At 41.5% G+C, this 24,898-nt stretch overlaps 1 long non-coding RNA gene across 6 annotated transcripts in view; it reads left to right on the top strand.

Annotated features, from left to right (window-relative positions):
- Nucleotides 1-24,898, top strand: part of LOC309437460 — a 78,499-nt gene that overhangs the window by 15,670 nt on the left and 37,931 nt on the right. For all 6 annotated transcript variants that reach the window (XR_014183556.1, XR_014183557.1, XR_014183558.1 and 3 more), the window contains exon 2: nt 9,675-9,713. This is a non-coding gene — a long non-coding RNA (uncharacterized lncRNA). The remainder of the gene's footprint in view (nt 1-9,674; nt 9,714-24,898) is intronic.

The raw sequence follows: 24,898 nt of genomic DNA, 5'->3' as shown, positions 1-24,898 counted from the left end.
TTAAAAGATGTCCATGGGTTAATAATGACCTGAGTCACTGACAGGGTGCAGCAAGAGCTAGTTGCCCTGACAAGGCCAGGGCATCCAGGATGTCTGTGGGGCCACAGGGCTATGCCCTCAACAACCAGGGACTGTCCTGTAGGACCCAGCAAAGGAACAAGCCCAGGGATGGTGACTGGTCTAAACCCAGAGCCATGTGGCTGCTCAGCGTGGCCACAGTGTCAGGACAGGGCTGAGGTCCAGCCTGGAACTCAAGTCTTATAGTCAGGGTCAATAAGATGCACATCCACATGTAGTCATACCTACAGCAACAGAGCAGGCAAGGACAAGGAGAGAGGGCATGAGCTGAAATGCAGTTCTGAGGAAAGGGAAACCCCTGCTGAAACTTCACCCAGTTCTTCCTGCCCCAGCTCTTTCCCAGCAATGTGATCCCAGGTTACTCAGCCAAGCCAAGCCATAGCAAAGCTGTCCTGAGGTCATGCCGCCAGACCCCAAGGAGGGGGAAGGGCTTGCACAGCCTGTTGGTGCACACAGAGCCTCAGCTGTTACACCGACAGGAGTTTCTGACTCTAAGGTACAGTAGTAAGTCAAAGCTTTCGCTCTAGTCAGGGCTCAGTAGGGTATTGTATCTACTTCGGTCAACAACTTAAAGAAATATGAAGAGGAGGGAAAATATGCTCAGCAGAGAAACAAAAATGATCAGATGTCTAGAAAACTTGTTGCATGCAGAAGGATTGCGAGAATGGCATTTATTAATTCAGAAAAGTGGTATTCTTCAAACATATAAATTAATACCTGCAGAAAAAGAAGGTAATTAGAAGTCCTCCATGTCCATGTGGTTGAATAAGAAATGGATGAAAATGCAAATACTAGATGGAAAATTATGTGAAGCGTTAAGAGAAACTTTGTCATCACACAAATGGTCATGCCCTGAAACTAAGCATACTCCAGAATGGGAATTTTTTTCAGAAATGGCTGGTTTCTTAAAAGCTTTTCAAGGCCTAGTTTCTGTATTTTTCCTAAAAATACTCTGATTAAATGCTTTCACCTAGCTTTAGGGTTCACTTAGGTCTGTATTCTCCAGCTGGTATTGAAGTTTTATCATATTTCTATAATCTCAAAACTGGAGATTTGACTCGCTTTTTGCAATTTTTGCTTGAAATTCCTTCAGTAAATCATACTTTTAGATGTGAATCTCACTGGGAGAACAGAAGGGACACTTCAGTTGTAATGGAAACATCTAGCACTATAAGCATTTTGAGTGCAAATATCATTTTGATATAGTTATTCTTGTGTGTTGTAATTCAGCCCCCAACAGGGTAGGGATCAATAGCTGCCTTTATTTGCTGTTAGCCTGACAATACAGAATACATCCCTTAGGGGTGTATGCTTAAAGTAAATGATGTTGTTAAGAAATCCATTAAAGTATGTTGTTTATTGACAATGAATAGCCTCCTAGTTCTTGGGAATATTTTTACCAGCTCTGTTTCATGTGGTATGCAAGTGATACAACATGTACTGGTAGCTGATGATGTCAATGACACTGGTTATTTAGAAGCACACACAGCAGGGAATGAGAAAGGCCATAATTATCAGATAAGGAAATTGCCTTTGTTTGCTTTGGTGTTGGTAGCATTATTTGAGGGGCATCACAAAACTCTGTGTGACTGAAAGGAAGCAAGCAGTAAGTGCAGTGAGATGGCCTGACTTCTTGCAATGAACATTTGTTTCCTTGCCACAGTCTCAGGAGCAGAAGCTGTTCTCCTCCCCGTTGCTATTTATTCTTGGAGCAAGGTTCTGAACATAAGTAATGCTCTGGCTAATGTTAATTTTAAAAAATATTTTCAGCCATGTCTCTGATGTAAAATATACTCACAACAGATTTAAACAGGCTCTGTTGCTGTGATTGCCCTCTTCTTGATAGAAATGTGTGATGAAATATATTCATTAGAAGTAAATAAAACAGAACAGTTGGTACTGTCCTGCTCATTTCAATGGGTATCATTAGGTTTTTCCATGTTGCTTTTAAAACTATGGCCTAAGGTGCCCTGCATCCTCCTAGGTGTAACGCAAGCACTGAGAAGGCTGATCAGCAAAACAAAGAGCAGAATATAGAAGAAGAGAAATATTCAACACTGCTCTAGTTAACAGGGTTTCAAGGAAATGCTGGGAGGGAAGGGGTTTTACGGAAAATGTATGTCATCTGAAGAGGGAGCAACAGCATATTTTGCCCCTTTTCTGAACTTTTTCTCTATTGAAATGCTATGAGCTGTAGAAGAACTTGTATAAAGACTGACTAATAGATTGTACTTTGGGAGCTCTTGCTGCATGTTCTCTCCCTATACTGCTTCTTGCTGAAAACTGGGCATAAATAACAGGAAAACAGTCCAATTTTATTTCCATTTTAAGCATTTTCCACTGACCAAAGCGGAAATAAGACAATGGGTAGGTAGACCTTTACTGTGCTTTGCTGTGGCGCAGATTCTAACACTGGTCAAATGTCCCCTTCTATATTGTTATAAAAAGAACAAACTACAAAAGGTTCCCTCAGAAGACCAGCTGCTTTGGGGACAAGTGTGTGCCCAGAAGTGCTACAGCAGAAAATGCTGTTGTGCTCAGGCTCTTGGCTGAGGGTAATTGCCAATTCTGGAATCCAACAAGCTGCCATTGGCAGGAGTTGCTCAGCCATGTGAATGAGATCATGTAAAGCATCTGCATACATATATTCCCTATGTCTGAAATACTTCTGCTTTTCAGAAGCTGTCTTCTACATTCCAGTTTTGTTACAAGAATTGATCATATATATTAAAATATGTAGTTTTAACTTCTTAACAAATGCAGCTACCTAATTTCATTAACCTGGCCTTTCATCTGCGGAGTATTTGCCAAGCCCTAGTTTGTTTCTTTCTAGGTTGTAAACTGTTATAGTTAATACAGAGTTCATCCAAAAAATGTGTTGTTAATCATTATTTATTGTTTTGCTTTCAAAAAACCTACAACAGTTACACGAACTAGAAGCAGATAATAGAATAGGATTTAAATGAAACACGACATGAATTGTATTTAGACCTGTATCAATGTTTTCTTACATAGACTCTTCTGACAACTTTAAGAATACTGTGTGTCTATCTCAGGATGTGTTGGCCAATGAATTGTAACCAAAAATGAGACATGTTTTAACAAATTATCAGCAAGTCATTGTATCATTTCTGCATGTCCTTATCCCTAGTTTTAATCGACATGAATTGTTTATTCCAACCTCATCTCATCTGTAAGAAGTGCAGTGAAAAGGCCTAATAAATATAACACAAAATATTTCATGTGGATCTTTTCAGTCAGCAAATATTATATTGAGTAGCACAGGAGAACACAGTTGTGAAGGAAAATCAGAAAGTTTGTTTCTCAAATAAAACAGGAAAGTACACTTTTGCAAATTATTACAATATTTTTTTAAAAGAACTCCATTTTTTCTAGACATTTCTTTAAGTTCACAAATATTAATACATTTATTAATCTAATCTTAATAGAAGACTTTTAATCATACTTCTTGCAGAAATCCTGGACTTTTTTGAGAGTTGTTTCATTTTCATTTTGGAAAGATTTGGATATTTGGGAAGGATTGATCCTGAATGATTAGGTGGCTCACGTAAGTGTTGACTTATGGAAGCTGAATCAGCATTGAATGGAGGGTGATTAATCCTTAATGCTAAGCAAAGAGGATGTTGGAGTGTTATTAAAATCCTATTGGTCATTTATGTTACTTCAAATCTGTCAGGTTTTTTCTGCACTGCAATTTCTATGATCAAGAATTTACATTTGTAGCCCTGAGCCTTAAACAGCTAATCAGAAAACTCTTAAATTATAACATGGTAGATATTTTATAGCGTCCTTTCTGTTGTCCTCCATATTGCAAAGAAAAAGGGTATAAATTTAATAAATTCAGTATTTCAAACCAAAAAATAATAATTAGTCAACAATTCCCAAAGAAGATGAGCCTTTATAGCTCTTCCCTACAACACATTTATTGGATGAATGTGTCTGACAGGCCAACACTGTCTGTCTTATTCAAAGTAAAGGTTTCTGCATTCAGTGACTTCTTCCAACACAACAAAGGCAAGATCAGAATCACACAGATCTCTGCCCTCAGTCACTTCAGTTAACATGAATTTTCAGGGTAAGCTCTGGGGAACAGATGGGACTGCTACTGTTGAGTTTGTGCACCATACCCTTCTTAGTATTCCAGATTTATAGCAATTTTTTGTCTATATAGAGAAGTAAAATGATCCTAGTTACTAAAGGATTTTTTTACTAGCTGAAGAACACTTTACAGATTTAGAACACACCAAAAATTTGTGTCTAGTGGCTATTGCTTTTGTTTCTGCTTCAGGCAGAGCCAAATTCACATCACTTTCAAACTTTGCAACTGGCAATCTCAAAATGAAGTCTGTACATAGAAGGCAGTGGTCCTATTGTCACGTAACTTTGTGAAGTTCTTACCCTAGGTTATATTAACTCCAGAAAACTAATAATGCTTATGAGGATTAATTCTGATTTACTTCTTTGACAAAGCAGTTTATTGATTAAACTTGGTCCTGAAGCTAGCATTCATTCTAGAGTAAGAGCCTGTGGTAAGCACTTCCCACAATGAGAAATTTGTTTCACCATGAACACATAAGGAAAAAGCTTTGTAACTTAAAGATATTCCATCCTTTCGCCTTGAAACAGGTCTTATAATATGTGTATCAGTCCAAGTAAGTAACTGTCATGTTTAATCAAAGATTAGAAGAAAAATTAATTTTATCATCCATCTCCCCTCAAAGATATCTTTGGGTCAACAGTGTAGGAAACCAGAGTTATTAACCAGATGACGAAGGAATTCTGCCAAGAACAGTACATGACTGCTCCCATGAGATCTCTAAGTACCACTAATACTTTCTTCAGTAAAATTAATGCCTGTTCATTAATGCAAGACAGTGAGCAAAACCTGCGTGCTTTAACCTGACAGCAGAGCCAGTTCTGGCCACACAGCTTTACTGTATGCCAGGCTTGGAAATTTGGGGGTTAGGAAATGTAGCTCCTTATAAAGATATATGTGTTCCTTCCAGTTCCTGTATGCTTCCCAAGTCCTGACCATGAAAAAAGCCTCATTTTCCACAAGCTGTGGAGGTATGGACAATTGCACACATGCAGCTCTAGTCTGGACTGAGGGCTGCAGCGCTTGCACATTTGAAGAGGAGGTTTGAAGAAGGTTTTCTTCATCAGGAGACAAAAACATTCAGTCACTGTGACTGGCCAGCAACGTGCAATGCAAAAGGTTCAGACTGCCAGTCCAAGTCTGTGGATTTCCTTCACTCTCTCTGAGGGCTGCTTGCTGATTATGACTTTTTGCTGTGCTTTTCTTTTCTAAATGGAAATTTAAGAGGCACCTGATGCCCATTAAAATTAACTCTGATACTTCAAGTGGAACTGCACCTAAGCTGACAGAGTGATGTTGTAGAAAAGATATTTCTTTGCAGTGAAAACTCTAATTTTTACTGTGCCTGGCAACATCAACTTGCCTATAAGAAGTCAGTGAGGAGAACCTAACTGCCTGAGTTCACATTCAACATTCAAGTATAGCTTTGAGAAGCTGATGGAGAGAAAAAGATTCAATGAGTGCCATTGTCATATATAGAGAAAAAAGATATATACTTGTTTAACAACTGCCACAAGTAAGTTTTCCTTGCTATTCTTGTTCCTAGGGCAGTAAAATGTAAATTAGTACAAGGGAGACAGTATAAAACAAGGATCCACTGAATGCCTTTGTTTCTGGTCTGATTTTTGACCTGCATCAGTTTGGCAACTTCTGTTGACTTTAGGAGAGACATTTAATGGTAACTTTTTCAAGAACATCTACATCACTGAAGCTCCTAAGTCTTGTTTTAAAACTTTCAATAGTCTATTTGGATCGTAAGTACCTTTGTAAGTCAATCACACTTGAAGTCCTAAGGTCTGACCCTAAAAAAGGCATTTACGTGTCACAGTAGGAGCTGTAATACAATTATGTACACATGACTTAGGTACATGGCCCTTGAGACTGGAAACATGAACAACGTTTTAAGAAATACGGTTCCTTCACAGGGCATAATTAATGCTGGACATGCAGCTCAGCAATGCAGTGGCTGCACAGCACTTTATCTAGGCTACCATGCTGGAGAAAAAAGTCTATTTGGAAAGATCTCTTTGAGATCCCTCTGTGGTATCTAGTTTTTTTGTTAAGGGTGTGCCACAGCAAAGCAGTAATTCAGAATTCACCTAGCTAGGATAAAGCAAGCCAAGACTTTCTCCAACAGAATGGTGGGACACAGTCAGAAGGGAGGAAGCCAGCAGATGGTTCAGTCTCACCCACTTCAGATGCTTCTTGGCTCACCTTCATCAACCACACAAGGTGCATAGAAAAACTTCTGACACCTGACTTAGACCCTGAAACACTTTTAGGGAGGGGTTGTTGTTAGCAAATCATGTTCTTGCGTGAACATATCTACTGAATGAGTGCTTATAAAATGACCACTCTGAAAAACTGCCCGTATACCATGAGAAAAAGCCAAAACTTGTAGCAAATAAAACATGTGTGCCATTGGGTATTGCCTTGCTTCCTGCCATGGTACATGGTCTGGGGCAGCCAAGGCACAGCAATGTGTCCTATGCACCAAGGCTGGCAGGAGGGTACTAGCTGATACTGAAAAGCTAGCTATTTACTTTGTATGGCCTTAAAATAAGCACATAGATAAAAAGGATACACAAACAACCTATTTCCAGCCCCCAGATAGGGGTGTTTGTTTTTTTCCTACATAAATGTTTGCAATGGATATCACTGCATTTACAGATAACTTCAATAGCTACTTCATGGCAAAATTTGTCAGAGAGATGCAACCATTCTTGGATAAGCATTTTAACTGTGTTCCATTTATTGTCTTCTCTTAACCATAATCAGTGGAGAAAAACTGCATCAGTCAGGCATGTTTGTTTTTTTCCTACATAAATGTTTGCAATGGATACCACTGCATTTACAGATAACTTCAATAGCTACTTCATGGCAAAACTTGTCAGAGAGATGCAACCATTCTTGGATAAGCATTTTAACTGTGTTCTATTGATTATCTTCTCTTAATCATAATTAGTGGAGAAAAACTGGCTGAAATTAAGTACAAAAAGCTATCAATTTTGAATCTGGTAAAGTAAGACCGGAGTCAGGCCCACTGTTTATTGTATCAGAGAAAGACAATGAAATTTTCATTAGCCCACAAGGTTAAATAATTCACCAGGAGGAAGGGGAAACAGGAGAACAACTTCAGCTTAGCCAAAGCTCTCCAGCCTCCCCAGCACAAATATTCCTTTCTCCTGAACTCATACTCCAGGAACAGAGCCTTACCCTCAGACAATGTGGTGTATAGGAAAGAGCATGCTCTCCACTTCTGCTGAAGCCCTTCAGCTCTGCATAAAATGTGTAACTCATCAGGGGCACTGAGACTGAAACCCAGGCAACCTGTGTCCCCAGTGCTGCCCTAAGCAGCCAGCTGGAAAGCAGCCATGGTATGAATAGGTGGTCCTGGATGTATTCAAGTGATTTGAACAGAGTGGAAAGGCTGCAAGCAGAGGGTGAGAGGAAGATGCTATGGAAAACTGCACCATGATGTTGAGCCTGCTGTCCTGGGAGGTCAGCGAGGAGGATCTGAAACATCCAGAGGCGATCTGCAGGCCTCTGAGGACATCGGAAAAGCAGTGTCAGATTAAACAACAAAATTCAGACTAAATTGTTCATCAAATGTAGTACCAACCCAGCATTAGAATAGTAAAAGCACATATGCTTTGGCACAAAAACCTACATGCTAAGAAAAAGCAAACAGCTTTCACTCTAAATCTGTGGGGAAGTATCTCAGTAGCATCTTGCCTCTATTTAAAGTCAGCACTGTAATACCTGACAGACCATGGGGTGCTTCATGGGAGTAAGGAAAATTAGCACAGACTGCAGTTTCATAAGACTTGTAATAGACACTCAGGCTCCATTTTAAGGAATTTACAAATGTGTCTCTAGGGGAAACCTTTTGAAAGCACTTGTTGGACAGCTGCTGTGGTAATTGAGGCAGTGCTTTGACTCCTCTTGTGTGGATCAGGCATTACACTCTTTCTCCCATTCCGGATGCAGCTATTTTACCTTACAGACTTACAAAGAGTTATTGATTTAGAGCCTTTACTAGGCCCACAAGAGGTTAATATGATTAACTTCATTCAAAAGAATGTTGTCATAAACACTTATTGAAATTCCTGCTTTTTGTGCATGCATTTGTCGAGCAGAAACTGGCAAAAATACAAAAAGTGATGATGGAAAATAATTTCCCTGAAAGAATCGCGAAGTCTTCCTCCTCCCTGTTCTTCCCCCATCTGCACCCCCATCTTGCTTCATGGCCTCCAGTACTGGAAGCTTTTAATTGTCTAGACTGACAGTTTTTGACAGCTTAATCTCCCTGATGAGCTTGGTGTCTTAGAAGCATAGCATCTGAATACTAAACACTGCAACTTTTGGATAGCCCTTATGCATGAAACAGCTGCAGATGGGCCCCAGTTTGCATTGGTGTTCCAGTTCATAGGTCCTAGCCCCTGTCCTGCTCTCCATAATGTAGATCTGTAGCTCCACCAGCTTCCCCAATGTCACTCTCTTCTCTCTGATTTGAAAGTCAGGATTTCATCATTTGCAAAATTTACCTGAAACAAAAAACCCAGGCAGCCACAAAAGCAAATATTCTGCAATGGTATCAATCAATGTGTTTCTGGTCAGGTCAGTTTGCACCACTGATATCATCAGAGTTTGCTGGATTTCACCAGAGCAGAAGCTTTTGCCATGCTCATGCAGGCTGTGCACTGTCAGACCTGGCACCCTCTCTTCCCACCGTGAGCAACTACAGTCAAACCCATAAATGTTTACTCTGGATAGTCCCATGTAAACCTAGGTAACATAGGTGCCATTATGTTATAATGAAATCTAGACTGGTGGAAATGAACATGCAAATCCTCAGGACCTTGGAGGCTGGGAACAGCATAGCTATATGTATGAAAGGAGGTGGGCAGCCTTGTTCTCGCAACTACTTTCATGAAAACGTTTATGGGAAAAGAATGAAAAAAATATCTTCCAGACACAGAGGCAAGCAACTGCTTATATTTTGTTGACTAAATGCAGGAGTCAGTTACTAATTATCCTGCTTGTTTGATAGGTACTGTGCATGTAGGGACTGCACAACAGCTGTGCTGCTGTGGAAGTTTGGAGTTTTCTTTCAGGGCTGCGCTCAGAGAAGAGGGTCATCGTGTCTTGAAGCAAGTCTTTTTAAGCAGGTCTTGCATAGTCTCGAAAGTTAGATCTGCCAGATTAGTGCCAGACAAGACACAATGCTTTCCATCTGCAAATTACAGAGTTATAAAGAACTGAGTTGCTTTCCTGCTGTAATTTTCCCATATTTCCTCAGATTTCTTTTTTTCATTAGCGACAGCATAACTACTTCCCAGAAAAGGCTGTTACCTGTTAACGTAGCTGTGAGGTTCTGGACTAGGTGCTGACTACACACTTATGTCCATTATAGAGATTTCTGGAGAGCAAGGTGAGTCCTGCTGACATTATGTTTATCTTTCAAAATCCATTACAGGAACAAAACAAATGAAGAAAGGAAAGAATGTAAAAAATGGTAAGTATAATGTAAAAGTAATGGCTGGTGCTTTACTGAAAGTGAGAATAATTCTGCTTGTAACTAATTCTGCCTAGAAGGATGCTGCAGCTGTACAGAGGCAAGAGAAATGCTGCGTGTCTAGGTCCTCCCCATCCCAAATATGTATGCATTGTCCAAACCAGGCATTTCTGATAAATCATAAAGCTGCTGTCAGCGACTTTCAGTTGCTGATACAGATCATTTTGATGACAAGACCACAGTTTGTGCTGCCATAAAGGCTCTGTGGTAACAGTCCAGGCCTGGTGGAAGGAGTCACTCGGGTGTCACCAAGTATGTCTGAAGATAAATACCTCCTAGAGTCCTTGGGAATCTGGACAGTGCTGGGTTTTCCTGGCTGCTCCCTGGCAAACCAATGGAGAAGCACAGGGCAGAAAGGTAGATTAGAGTTGCCTTCCTCCAGTCAATATGCCTCTGCCTACTTGCACTTCCCAGAGCTGCAGCCCACTGTGTCTCCCTCTGCAGACAATGACTTCTGTGCGGCTGAAGAGTTTGCACTTCTAATGTGTTTGGGTTTTTATTTTTTTGGGGGGGACAGCTCAGAAAGGCACTGTAGGGATGGTAGTATATACTGAAATATTTACTTGCAGACCTTTCTGATGCCACAGGAAAAAACTGCCCTGTTCACATGGTTCGAATTAGATCAGGATTGAAAGAGTCTATTGATACATTAATGACAGATCATTGACTGGTACTCTGTGAACCATATATGCAGAATGAATATTGGTAATGTAACAGATAAACCACAAAACTAGACAGTTACAAAATGTTAATAAACACCTATACTCTAAACACCCTTCTATAGCTGATCCCAGGATGTTCTGGGAGCATGAGCATAAGAGATGTGGCTGCTCTGGCTGCATGTCACCCCTGCTGCTCCCAGCACCCCACAGACCCCCACACCACTGAGGAAGCCCCTGCAGGGCCACAGGCACACCCTGAGGTGTGTGTCTATCCACACTGCACCCACACGGTTACCCCCTCTGGGTTCCATCTGCATCCCCATTCTCTGTCCACTGGAGAGGCAGCCATGGGAGCACCGTCATGCCATGATGGCATAACTTATCTTTCCGTTCTGAGCAATCCAAATGTTTGAAGATTCAATGACAATGCAATAGGAAATGCTGGCAATGTGCTTTTTACACTGTGATATCTATTGTTTTTTGAATATTTTTCTCCTAGAACTAAACTGAATAATTCACGCTTGAATAGCCTGTTTTAGCTACATTGCTGTCTTCTGCATTTTTACAGTTCCATTTTTCAGAGACATTTTGGAAATACATTAAAGTAATTTTGCATAGTTAGAGCATTTGGATTCTAAATGTTAACATTTAAATAAATCAGTTGAAAACTTTTTTTTTTTTTATTCTGAACAGAAAACAAGCCCAGACTTTTACCTGAAATAAAACTTGCAGCTGAAAATGTTACCTCTAAATTGAATGTGAAAACTGAACAGCCTCTGTTTTCAGCAGTTGAGAGGACTTTTGCTATGACTTAACAAGAGTTTTAATTTGCCACAGAGAATGGGATTGTACTGGTTTGTTTTGCCTCACTTCTGTATTTATTTAGTATTTCAAAGGAAAGCAACCTCTTCTGCGTTTTTCTTCCTGTCATCCCTGTTAACCACCGAGAGCAGGGAACTGACAGAAGCCTTTCAGTCAGCCCCAATTACAGTCAGACCTGCCGGGTGGGACTCACCTGACCAGATGTCCAGATTTACACTGTAGACTTTCATGTCCTGGGCTTATCATAAGCAGAAAGAAGCAGGCTTGATTTATTTCATCTTAACATGGATGTTTAAAGTAAGTCAGAGGAACCAAGTTCCAGTGACCCTAAACTGAACCTGGGAAGAAATGGTCACGTGTATATCAACACCAGAGACTTTAAAAAGTTAGGTGAGTTGACTCCAACTGATGATATCAACCCGATGCAGCTCACATAAATTAGCATCATGCTGGAAGGAAGGAATGGAAGATTTAACAGATAAAAATAAAGTCTCAGTGGTGATCCAGAGGTGAACACAGGTCGATTTGAACACCAGAGGAATGTAAGCAATGTTCAGACTAATCTATCCATTGCTATCCCTTTGTATCACATAAATAACAGTGTAAGTCATAAAGTCCCAGTGACTTTACTGGAGAAGATGCAGTCTGTTCTCCTAGAACTAAATTTACTACTGTAGATTTCTTTACCTCTGTCTTTTAGAAGATGTGTGTCTTACACCAATCACTAGGTTAAACATTTAAAGAGCCATCAGCTTTTAAAACAGAGCCAGGTATTTTTGTTGCCTAAACAGAGATGTGGAGCTTGTATATTGCTAGGTTTTTGTTTCATAGTTTGAGTGCACTGGAGCACAGCAAGGATGTTGTATAAATCAGAAATGAGACTGAATGTTCCTTTGTAATGCATTTGGAGAGCTTTAAACTAGGCTCAAAGGGGGATGGGGTTGTAGCTGGGCTTGTCCCAGTGGGGCTGCATTCTAAAACTGATGAGGACCGGGTGGCCTCCTATGCCCCTAGGGAGAAACTGGTGTGCTCTGCTTGCTCCCTGAAATGCCTGTACACCAATGCGCGCAGCATGGGGAATAAGCAGGAGGAGCTAGAATCCTATGTTCGGTCGGGAGATTATGATCTGGTGGCAATTACAGAAACATGGTGGGACAGTTCACATGACTGGAATGTGGTCATGGATGGCTATGCCCTTTTCAGGAAAGACAGGCCAGCCAGGCGTGGTGGTGGAGTTGCTCTCTATGTGAGAGAGCAACTACAATGTACTAAATTCTGCCCAGGAGCGGATGACGAGCGAGTTGAGAGTGTATGGGTCAGGATCAAGGGGCAGGCTGGCAGGGCTGACACTGTTGTGGGCGTCTGTTACAGGCCACCAGATCAGGCTGAGGAAGTTGATGATGCCTTCTATGGGCAGCTGAGAGTGGCCTCACAGTCACAGGCCATGGTTGTTGTGGGTGATTTTAACTTCCCTGATGTTTGCTGGAAGGACCATTCAGCCAGCCAGCCACAGTCCAGGAGGTTCCTCCAGTGCATTGATGATAACTTCCTCATGCAGATGGTGGAGGAGTGGACTAGGAGAGGTGCACTGCTGGATCTCATCCTCACTAACAAGGAGGGTCTGGTCGAAGCAGTAAAGGTTGAGGGCTGCCTGGGTTGCAGTGACCACGAGATGGTGGAGTTCAGCATCTCGTGTGGCAGGAACAGAATAGCAAGTAGAATTGCAACCCTGGACTTCAGCAGGGCTAACTTTGGCCTTTTCAAGCAATTGCTGGGGGAAATCCCATGGGCAAGACTGCTTGAAGGAAAAGGGGCCCAAGATAGCTGGGTGGCATTCAGAGATTGCTTCTTCCACGCTCAGGATCAGAGCATCCCCACACGTAGGAAGTCAAGGAAGGGAGCCAGGAGGCCTGCGTGGTTGAATAGGGATCTGTTGGGTATGCTCAAGCAGAAGAGGAGAGTTTACAGGTCATGGAAGCAGGGGCTGGCCACTTGGGAGGAATATAAGGCTGCTGTTAGAGGATGTAGGAAGGCAGCTAGGATAGCCAAGGCCTCCTTAGAATTACAGCTGGCGAGAGGGGTCAAGGACAGCAAAAAGAACTTTTTCAAATACATAGCAGATAAAACTAATACCAGAGGCAATGTAGGCCCACTGATGAATGGGGTGGGTGCCCTGGTGGCAGAAGATACAGAGAAGGCAGAATTACTGAATGCCTTCTTTGTCTCTGTCTACTCTGCCGGAGGCTGTCCTGGGGAGCCCTGTACCCCTGAGACCCCGAATGAAGCCAGGTCAATGGAGGAGTTTGCTTTAGTCGATGAGGACTGGGTTAGGGAGCAATTAAATAGTCTGGACATCCATAAATCCATGGGTCCAGATGGGATGCATCCGCGGGTGCTGAGGGAGCTGGCTGAAGTCATTGCTGGACCGCTCTCCATCATCTTTGCCAAGTCTTAGGAAACGGGAGAGGTGCCCGAGGATTGGAGGAAAGCAAATGTCACTCCAGTCTTCAAAAAGGGCAGGAGGGAGGACCCGGGTAATTATAGACCGGTCAGCCTCACCTCTGTCCCTGGGAAAGTAATGGGTTATTAGGGGCAGTCAGCATGGCTTTACCAAGGGTAGGTCATGCTTGACCAACCTCATAGCCTTTTATGAGACTGTAACAAGGTGGATGGATGATGGCAGAGCGGTGGATGTGGTCTACCTTGACTTCAGTAAAGCCTTTGACACAGTCTCCCACAGCATCCTCACAGCTAAGTTGAGGAGGTGTGGTCTAGACAATAGAGTAGTGAGGTGGGTTGCAAACTGGCTTAGGGAGAGAAGCCAGAGAGTGGTAGTCAATGGTGCGGAGTCTGGTTGGAGGCCGGTGTCTAGTGGAGTGCCTCAGGGGTCAGTGCTGGGGCCAATATTATTCAATATATTCATTAACGATTTGGACGAGGGAATTGAGTGTACTATCAGCAAGTTTGCTGATGACACTAAGCTGGGAGGAGTGGCTGACACGCCGGAGGGCTGTGCTGCCATCCAGCGGGACCTGGACAGGCTGGAGAGTTGGGCGGGGAAAAACCTAATGAAATTTAACAAGGGCAAGTGTAGAGTCCTGCATCTGGGCAGGAACAACCCCAGGTTCCAGTGTAGGTTGGCAGATTACATATTAGAGAGCAGTGTAGGGGAAAGGGACCTGGGGGTCCTGGTGGACAACAGGTTGACCATGAGCCAGCACTGTGCCCTTGTGGCCAGGAAGGCCAATGGCATCCTGGGGTGTATTAGAAGGGGGGTGGTTAGTAGATCGAGAGAGGTCCTCCTTCCCCTCTACTCCACCCTGGTGAGACCACATCTGGAATATTGTGTCCAGTTCTGGGCCGCTCAGTTCAAGAAGGACAGGGAACTGCTGGAGAGGGTCCAGCGTAGGGCAACGAAGATGATTAAGGGAGTGGAGCACCTCCCTTATGAAGAAAGGCTGAGGGAGCTGGGTCTCTTTAGTTTGGAGAAGAGGAGACTAAGGGGGGACCTTATTAATGTTTATAAATATATAAAGGGTGAGTGGCATGGGGATGGAGCCAGGCTCTTCTCGGTGGCAAACAATGATAGGACAAGGGGTAATGGGATCAAGCTGGAACACAAGAGGTTCCACTTAAATTTGAGAAGAAACTTCTTCTCAGTAAGGGTGACAGAGCACTGGAACAGGCTGCCCAGGGACGTTGTGGAGTCTCCTTCTCTGGAGACATTCAAAACCCGCCTGGACATGTTCCTGTGCGACCTCACCTAGGTGTTCCTGCTCCAGCAGGAGGATTGGACTAGATGATCTTTTGAGGTCCCTTCCAATCCTAAACATACTGTGATACTGTGAAAAAGATCACATGGCCTTCATTGAGAGCTTCAATTTGGAGCTGTATACTGACAATTGTATATAGCCAGTAGTTCATATCAATTTCTAAAAGACAAGGATTACATTTCATGTCCAAAATATATTGCACACAACATAAAGTAAGTCTTCTAGACCTTCTTGTGAAGGGTAAAGGTAGATTCACTACTGCACTAGGGATTGATGGCTATCTGGTACCTGTGATAATGACCTGATGACATTTGGTGGGAACAGAAGGTGGTCTCAGCTACTCAGTGATTCTTCAGATATTACTGCTAAACATCACACACTTCAATTTTCGTGCTTCATCTAGAAGCAAGTGTAACATCACTGCTAATGCATTTTGTGGGTGTTATATACTGTTAAGGAAATAATTGTAATTTTATATATATTTATTATAAATATATTCTATAGATATTTAATCACAAGAAGGTGGAGAAGTGTATAGCATTAGGTGGATCCTAAGTGAGGTGGGTGCAAGCAAGCATGATGGGTGATGCTCACCTCATTCTAGATGCCGTCAGTGCTATTATCCTCAGCTGCTCATACTTTCACCTGGCCTACTTCAAACACCTTCCTCAGGATAAGAGTGGTAGGGCCTTAGAAATGTCTGTAACCTTATCTTGTAAGTGGTAGTTGAGGTGTGGGCACCTACATTGTAAATATGGATTTGATCAGGAGAATGTCTGGTCTAGTAAATACATCCTGAGACTGTGCCTTTAGGGAGGAAGTTCCCATTGACTGGACAAGGGGAAACATAACCCCCATTTTTAAAAAGGATAAAAAGGAAGACTCAGGGAACTATAGGCCACTCAGTCTCACCGCCATACCTGGCAAAATCATGAAGCAGACACTTCTGGAAACTATGCTAAGGTACATGGAAAATAAGGAGGTGATTTGTGACAGACAACATGGCTTTACTGAGGGCAAATCATGCCTGACAAATTTGGTGGCCATCTATGACAGGGTTGAAGCATTAGAGGATAAGGGAAGAGTAAGTAAGGCCACCTACCCAGACTTGTGCAAAGCATTTGACAGTGTCCAACACAAAATCCTTGTCTCTGAATTAGAGAGACTTGAATTCAATGGATAAACTACTCAAAGAATAAGGAATTTTCCGGACAGTCGCACTCAAAGAATTGAAGTCAATGGCTTGATGTCCAAGTACAGAGCAGCGACGAGTGGCATTCCTCAGGTGTTGGTATTGGGACTGGTGCTGTATAACATCTTTGTCGGCAACATGGACAGCGGGATTGAGTTTGTTGATGACACCAGGCTGTGTGGTCCAGTTGACCTGCTGGAGGGAAGGGGTGACACCTAGAGGGACCTTGACCAGCTTGAGAAGTGGGCCTATGCAAACCTCATCAAGTACAACAAGGCCAAGTGCAAGGTCCTACACCTGGGTTTGGGCAATCCCAAGCACAAATACAGGCTGGGCAAGGGATGGATTGAGAGCAGCCCTGAGGAGGACTTGGGAGTGTTGGTTGATGAGAAACTCAACATGACCCAGCAATATGCACTTGCAGCTAAGAAAGCCAACCGTTCTCTGGGCTCCACAAAAAGTAGTGTGACCAGCAGGTCAAGGGGGGTGATTCTCCCAATCTACTCCACCCTTGTGAGACTGCACCTTGAATACTGCATTCAGTTTTGGGGCCCCCAACAGAAGAAGAGCATGGACCTATTGGAGTGAGTCCAGAGGAGGGCCATGAAGATGACCAGGGTGCTGGAGCACCTCCCCTGTGAGAACAGGCTGAGAGACTTGGAGTTGTTCTGCCTGGAGAAGAGAAGGCTCGGGGGATCTTATAGCACCCTTGCAGTACCTAAGGGGGACCTACAGAAAGCTGGAGAGGGACTTTTTCCAAGGACATGTAGTGGTAAGACGAGGGGTAGGTGGCTTTAAACAGAAGGGTATATAGATTATATATAAGGAAGAAATTCTTTATTGTGAGGGTGGTGAAGCACAGGCACAGGCTGCCCAGCAAAACTGGTGATGCCCCATCCCTGAAAGTGTTCAAGGCCAGGCTGGATGGGTATTCAAGTAACATGGTCTAGTGGAAGATGTCCCTGCCCATGGCATGGGGATTGGAACAAAGTCATCTTTAAGGTTCCTTCCAACTCAAACTATTCTATGATTTGATGATTCTATGTTTCGAAAGACTTAAGGGAGGGTAAAAGCAATATCACTGTGTAACATTTGAGTACAGGATTGATGTGATCTTCATATCAAAACATACGAAGAAATGAATAAGAATACGGAAGCAGTCTTCTCGGCATCAAATGTGAGTAAGACAAAAAAAAAAAATCTCCAACTCTTGTGTTGAATACAATGGGGAACTGGAGAAGGCAGACCAAAAAATTTTCAGGAGACTGAAGCAAATGTCTGTTAGGGTGAGATTTAAAAAAACAAGTGCAAGTAATATGGTATACAAAATAATGGTAAAGGAGATCAAAAACTGACTTGACTCCCCCCTCCCCAGGAGGAAAAATGTTATATATAATAAAAGATTCCTTAATCTAATAGAGAGTAACAGGTACTTGTAGCTGAAAGCTGATATCAGACATATAGGTGCAAACTTTTAATCATGAGATGAAATTACCAAGAGAAATGATGGACTCATTCAGACTAGCAAATCAAGCCCTTCTTATTGGAAGAAATAGTTTAGCTAAACACAGACCATACTGTTCAATTTGGGGACAATGGCAAGGGATATAACTTCCTTCTGTACAATATAGAGCAAGACTAGTGTCACCTTGAGGCTCTAAAAATGTCTGAAGCTCTTTGGTGAAAAAATTCAAATTTTATTAATTTGCAAACAGTTTTCAGCTTCTCTTGGAAAGCATGAGGGAAGAAAAAAGGTTTTGCAAGTAGAAAAACATCACAATTTGTAAAGTAAGGATTACTACAGTTCACCTACACATCTACTAGAAAGAAAGAAGCAGGAAAATGCTGCGTATACAGTCTGCAGACCATGACATTCAGCAGGAAAATGGTTCACAGCTAAAAATTTACTCTTGAATTTCAATCTTGATGGTGTATTACGTAAAGGAATATTAAGAAGACAATGATTATTTAGGAAGATTAAAATGTTCATGATAATGACTTTACAAGCTATAATTTAAGGAACAAAGAACGCTTCAGTTTTCTGTGTAACATTTTTTTAAGCCATATTGAAACGAAAAATAAAAGGAGCCCTTATTTTTTTTTCAGATTATTCTGCTCTTCAATGTAAAATTATCCTTCCTTTTCTGGGGAATAAGAATGCTCTCTGGTTGTCAGCCTGCTTTCCTGGATGCCATTCAGAACTTGTCACTGTAATAATACCTGCGTTTCTTCTTATTTGCCTTATCTTGTTGTCTGTAAAACTTTCTTTGTTAGGTCCATTTTCCACTTTGCAGCTTGTTTAGATCTTTAAGACAGAGAATGAGAGACACCTAAAACTGAAAATTGTATGTTGGGAAACCCATTTGTTCTTATGGAGGTGCAAAAATGAATGTACACAGAGAAAATGAGACAAAGCAAAGTGAAATAAAAATAGCGCTAGAAGCAGAGAAGCACTGTAACCACTGTAACCAGTTCACCAGAGAATCCTAGTTGTCAAAAGAAGGGGATATACACTGAGGGTAGGGGAAATCAATCACATAGCTGTGGGTTGTGTCCAGTTTCTAGGTACAAGAGCTTACTCTAACCAGCACTCTTCTCAGGGAAAGGGTGTTCTCCAGCCCTCTCCACTTTTCTGCCCTCTCTTCGTAGCAACACAGAATCACAGAATAATTTATGTTGGAGGGAACTCTGGGTGACCATCTAGTCCAATACCCCACTCAAAGCATGTCCAGTTAGATCATATTGCTCAGGGTTCTGTCCAGTTGCAGTTTGAATGTCACCAGGGATGGAAATTCAACAACTCTCTGGGCAACCTCTTTCAAAATTTAGCTGGTGTTTCCTTTAAAATTTTCCACTACATCTGTAATTTCCATGTTTCAACTTGTGTCCATGGCCTCTTGTCCTATCTGGGTGCATCTCTGAGTAGAATCTGGCTCTGCCTTCTCTACACCTTCTTAGTATATTAGTAAAAACTGTAATAAGTTTCCCCAAAACAATTTATTTCCCAGGACAAACAAGTCTCTCTCCCTCAGCCTCTTCTCGTGTTCGAGCCTCTGAACCTGTTGGTGGTCTCCACTGCATTTGTCCCAGTATACCAAAGTTTTTCTTGCACAGAGGAGCCCCGGACTGCAAAAAGTTGTCCAGCTGGAGTTCTCACAAGTGCTGAAGTAAGGCGATGGATTGCTTGTCTCAACCTACTGGCTAACGGTATTGCTAACACAGCCCAGTATGTGGTTAGACTTCATCTAGCATAGCTAACCAGTGTACAGCACTGCTGGCTGTTTGAAGGAGGTGATTGTGCCACTCTACACTGCACTGGTGCAGGCCCATCTGAAGTACTGCATGCAGTTTTGGGCACCTTGATATAATAAGAACATCAAACTGTTAGCAGGTGTTCAGAGGAGCGTGACCAAGATGGTGAAGGGTCTCAATGGCAAGACTTATAAGGAGTGGCTAAGTTCACCTAGTTTGTTAAACCTGGAGAAGAGAAGGCTGAGGGGTGACCTCATTGCTGTCTACAACTTCCTCAAGAGGGGTAGCAGAGGAGGAGGTGCTGATCTCCTCTCTCTGGTGACCAGCGATAAGACACATGGAAACGGGGAAGTTCAGTTCAGACATTAGGAAAAGGTTCTTTACTCAGACAGTCATCCGTCACTGGGACAGGCTCCCCAGGGAAGTGGCCATGGCACCAAGCCTGTCAGAGTTCAAGTAGTGTCTGGATGACTATCTTATTCACATGATTTATTATTAGGGGGTCCTGTGAGGAGCAGAGAGTTGGACTCAATGATTTTTGTGGGTCCCTTCCAGCTCAGGATATTCTATAATTCTATGATCTCTGCACACACACACACACCACACAACACACCTGTGGTCAACTTTTTGTTCAGCACAAACCTCAAGTGTTTTTTTGCCAGTTGCCCCAGGCTCATACTGATATGTAAGACTATTCACTTCCAGGTGCAAGACTTTGCATTTCCCTTTGCTAAACTCAACATTCAGCACCTTTGTGAGCTTCCTATCAGCCCATATCTCCAGCACATCAACATCAACGTGCCTGTGAATAGCAGCCTTGCCCTCTAGCATACCAGTCACTCTGCCTAATTTAATGCTGTCTACAATCATACTGAGAGGTCATGCTGTCCTGCTGTGTAGTTCTCGGACTTAAAAAGGCATTGAGCAAGTACTGATTCCTAAAAGACATCACTAGTAGCTAACGAGCAGTTGGATTTTCTACTGCTGATTAAAATCCTTTGAGCTCAGTGGTCCAACCTTCAATACACCTTATAGTCCACTGATCCAAACAATGTCTCACCAATTTGGCTATAAAAATACTACATCAAAGACCTTACAATGGTCAACATGATATCTACTGCTTTCCTGTTGCCGTGCCTCAGAAGGCAACCGGGTTGGTCAGGCATGGTTTGTTCTGGCTCTCCCAGGTCACCTTCTTGCCTTCCATGTGCTTGGAAACAGCTTCCAGGAGGACTTACTCCACCACCTTCCCAGGAACTAAGGTGAGGCTGACATGTTGTTCTTCTTGAAGATGACCGTGACAGTTGACTTCTTCAGTTATCAGGAATCTTCCCACATAGGTGAGCAGATTTAACTTAGTTTAGGAAAAGAAGTAGTCAAAGTCTTGGCTCAGTTTTGTTTTGTTTTGTTTTCAAAAGTGTCCATTCTTAGTTCTTAGTTTGGTTTTCTCAGTTCACTGAAGTTACTTCTTGCTAATTGACCTTCCAAAACATTGAGAAAAGCATGGAATGACCAGGGATACATTAAAGAAGGTGACATTACAGGGACATGTACAAAATAATATGGAAGTTTCAACATTAAAAGCAGCGGACAAGACATTTTAAACATGAAATATCATTTAAAAATCAAATACGAAAAAATGTAAAATCTGGAGATAATTGCAGATTCATTCCTTTTTTTTTTCTTCTTACAAAATATCAGTCACAAAATTTCTGGCAGCTATAGAACAAAAAGAAAAAGCTTTTATGTCCTCAGAAACCATCCTATTCCTTTCATTTCTCTTAACAGTGTATAAACTTACTGGTGCTTTAACATCAAGGTACATAAAGGCAAATACCTTTCTGAGTAAAATCCTTTCATTATTTTTCTTTGTATAAATGATTCATGTTCCCTTATAAACTATGACTGTAGTACTTTGGTTCTTTCAAAACTTTTTTATAGGCTTAACTTAAAGGCATGGAGACTGGATTAGTGAGTTTCATAACAAGCACTAGCATGTTTGTCATCATGATTTGTCACTGCATCAGGTGAAAACTTTGAAGTTAATTGTTTCATATTTAAACCATGCTTTCAAAATGCAAAGCTCAATGCTGGTTTTTGGTTTTTGGTTTTTGTTTTTTGTTTTTTTTTTCCAGAATGAGGTCCATTTCTTATACTGACTGATAAGCAGTCAGTATAAAATGATGGGCTCTTAAATCTATAGGAATTGTACTTAATGAGGATGACTCTGAATCTCATTATATTGACTTCAGTGGGAAAACTTTCACTCATTTTAATGTGAACAAGACAGACCCTTGCAGAGGATTTGGAGCCGGTCCAGTAGGGATTGTAAGTATATGAAAGGGAGATAGAAGTGCACATTACCTTCACTGCCCAGGGTCCTGTACCAGACTGTGATGTCTGTGAATGGTCCTGCCTGAGCTCATGGGAGGAAATGGGTACCTGTGATTGCCACGCATCTGGGAAGTCTTTGCGCACAAATGTTTACCTAACTTCACATTTTGGACACTAGGTAAGGATTATTAAGCTTTGTTCATGGTGAGTCCAGAGTGCAGATTTCTTCCTAAGAATAGGCTGCTACCAGCAGTTTTGTAAAGAACTGGGCAAGACACACTGCTTTCAGTGGCAGGGACTACAGATCCCCTTTCTTACCATAGCCAAGTAGTTAGAGCAATTAATTATGAAGCAGAAAACCTAAGTTCAGTGCCTTGCTCAAGCATGCCTTGTCCACTTGGCTGCCAGCCAAAACATACAGTGAGATTTTTCAAATCTTCCATGGATTTTTTGTAACTATGAATAGTACAAGATTAATGAGGGACGGGTGGCAGAAGAAATCTTTTTAAGACGGTCTTTATTAATGCTGTTTTTCTGTTCCCCAATATTTTAAAATAAAACCTGTCTTGCAGTTAAGAAGACAAGTTTAAAAGGACAAAACAACATGTTCTTAAAGTTGTCATTTCCCAGAATTATGATAATGACAGAAGTACAAAACTGCAAAATAAAAAGCATGTCCTAATAATTCTTTTATTTCTCCAATTCTCCTGGTAGTTCTCAGATATATTTCAAAGCAAGTCACCGCTCTGAAGCACTCTGACACTTTGGAAGGGATTTCAGGACCCAGTCATAGGTCTTTAATGTGACTTAGGTGCCATGGGATAAACCCTTTTCCTCCAACTGCCACTCCAAAGGCAAAGCATCTCCCATGTTAGATTTGCCAATCCTGAGCAGATGTCACAGCTACAGCAGGGTGCCTAAAATGGCCCACTGGAGCCCAGACCTGATAAGGCAGGTAGGCAACTAAATCTCACCCTCTATTGCTGTCAGGTTGTCTAAGCATGCCCAAAGATCCATCAGGAATCATAGCTATGGCTGTGTGAAAAGCTACCAAAGCTGTAGTGCTACATCTTTTCATAATTCTTTGGGCCTCTCCAAGGACAGGAGCATGCACAGTGCAGTGCTGTGCAGAGGTGACAGCTCAGGTCCCAAGACCAGGGTGGTTGCACTAGCATACTGCTCTGCTTCAAAGCCAGTTAGCGAGGCTTTGTCAAAACACACGTATCCAGAAGGATTTCCCTCAAATCTTTCTTCATACAACCTCTGACTTGGTCTTAAATATGACTACCTGCAATGCTTGTAAGGTATTATAAAATCACTGTTTTGAAGTGCATTCCAGTGCATTATTTCCACCAAAGTAATTTGCAGCTAAGATTACCACTTCCTTTCTAACACAAACACACAAAAAAACCCCACCAAAATTTATGAGATGGAAAGAGAACATGCAAATTATACATGATTCAATGAAGCTTCTGCTTTAAATGAAACATCCAAATAAAACTTGAAAAGTCTTATTTTGGATACAGGTCTGAATTGTCTTTCCCGCTACTCTGCATCTATCCTGCATTCCTCTGAAGATCAACTTTCTTTTTGTGGGTTTCCTTCTCTGACTTGCATCATTGCACTTACCTGGAACAATTGCCCTTCTCAAGAGAGGAGGGAATTAAATGAACAAAGATTTTCAGCAGCAAGTAGCTGGGATGAGTAGAAACATAGCCTATTAACTAATAAAGCTTTTTTTTTTTTCCCCCAGGTGACTATAACTAGTCAATATAGCTGTGACAGCATGCAGTTTAGGTGCCAATTCACATTTGCTAATATACATCTGGTTATAATCAGTTTTTATAGTACTGGTAGGTCTCAAGAGTTCTACATTTCTGCAATGAAAATACATTAAGATATAATAAGCAGTCACAATAACTGAATCAAAATTTGTTTAAATACTTGCCTGCATTTTGAAGACCTTCAGAAAAAGAAGTGGTCTGCAGTTTTTCTCATCATTCTGAGACTCTGTCTTTCCTGGAGCCTCTAGAAATACACTCCACGGTGGAGCACCATAAGCTCAGTGCTTGTGAATAACTTGATAATTTCCTGGTATGCCTTTTGAATTTTGTTTCTTGATCCTTCATGACATCATTTTAATAAGTTACTAAGAATCTATTTTAAATAGTGTTTATTTAGTTCCATATTCTTTTACTTTTATTTTTTTTCTTTTTCTTGTAATAAAACACAAGGAAAAGTTTGTTCTTATTTTCAAATATGGAATCTGTGAGTAAAAGCACTGAAGAAGTGTGACTAACTCAGCCTGCACAAAATATCTAAATAACCTTGTTTAAGGAGACCAGGAGGACTGACAAGTTTTTTTGATAATGAAGTCCCACTCTTGCAAAGGATGTGGTTTTGCATTTATTTCATACAGGTTATGTGCTGTGAAGATATGCTACTTGGTTTGGTCACATCTAGCTGTTGATTACAGTATTAATTCTTGATCCAAATACAGTCTGATAATCATTTCAAGATCTAGGGTGGATGATGCTAGGTTTTCTCATTAATACCCTAGTCAAGCTGACTCAGACTGAAAAAGCTGTAAGTCAAGCACTAGGAAATCTGACAAAGATGGAATAGATGTCTTTTTCTTTTTTTTTTCCTTAATCACCTACATTTAAAAATGAATACACAAAGGTACACCTGTAGTGCCAGTAAATGAAAGTAGTTGCAGTACAAATTATGAAGAACAGAGTGTTGCCAAAAATTCATGCAGAGAAGCGAATCTCTTCCTGATGGGCATCATTTTCCAAATGGGCTCTTGCATGCTGTTGTGCTTTGAATTATGAGTTTCACGCAGATACAATCTGCAGTTCAAGTGCACAGGCTGGTGAACAGTAGCTGCTTGTTTAGAAAAATGAAAACAAGTGATAGCCTAGCAAAAGAATATTGTAAATTTAAATTAACAGAGAGGTTGTCTGCTTTATTCTCTGAATGAAGGGCACATTACTTTCAAAAATATCTCACTGAAAGAAATAACTCTGCAGAGTTGAGTTTTTGACTTGTAAAATCTGTGAATGTAACTTCAGGAACTCAAGGAATTAA

Source organism: Streptopelia decaocto (assembly GCF_964273445.1).
Source record: "Streptopelia decaocto genome assembly, chromosome: 1".
Lineage (NCBI taxonomy): Eukaryota > Metazoa > Chordata > Aves > Columbiformes > Columbidae > Streptopelia > Streptopelia decaocto.
Note: the sequence above shows the minus strand (reverse complement) of the source record. Positions and strands in the feature narration are given on the sequence as shown.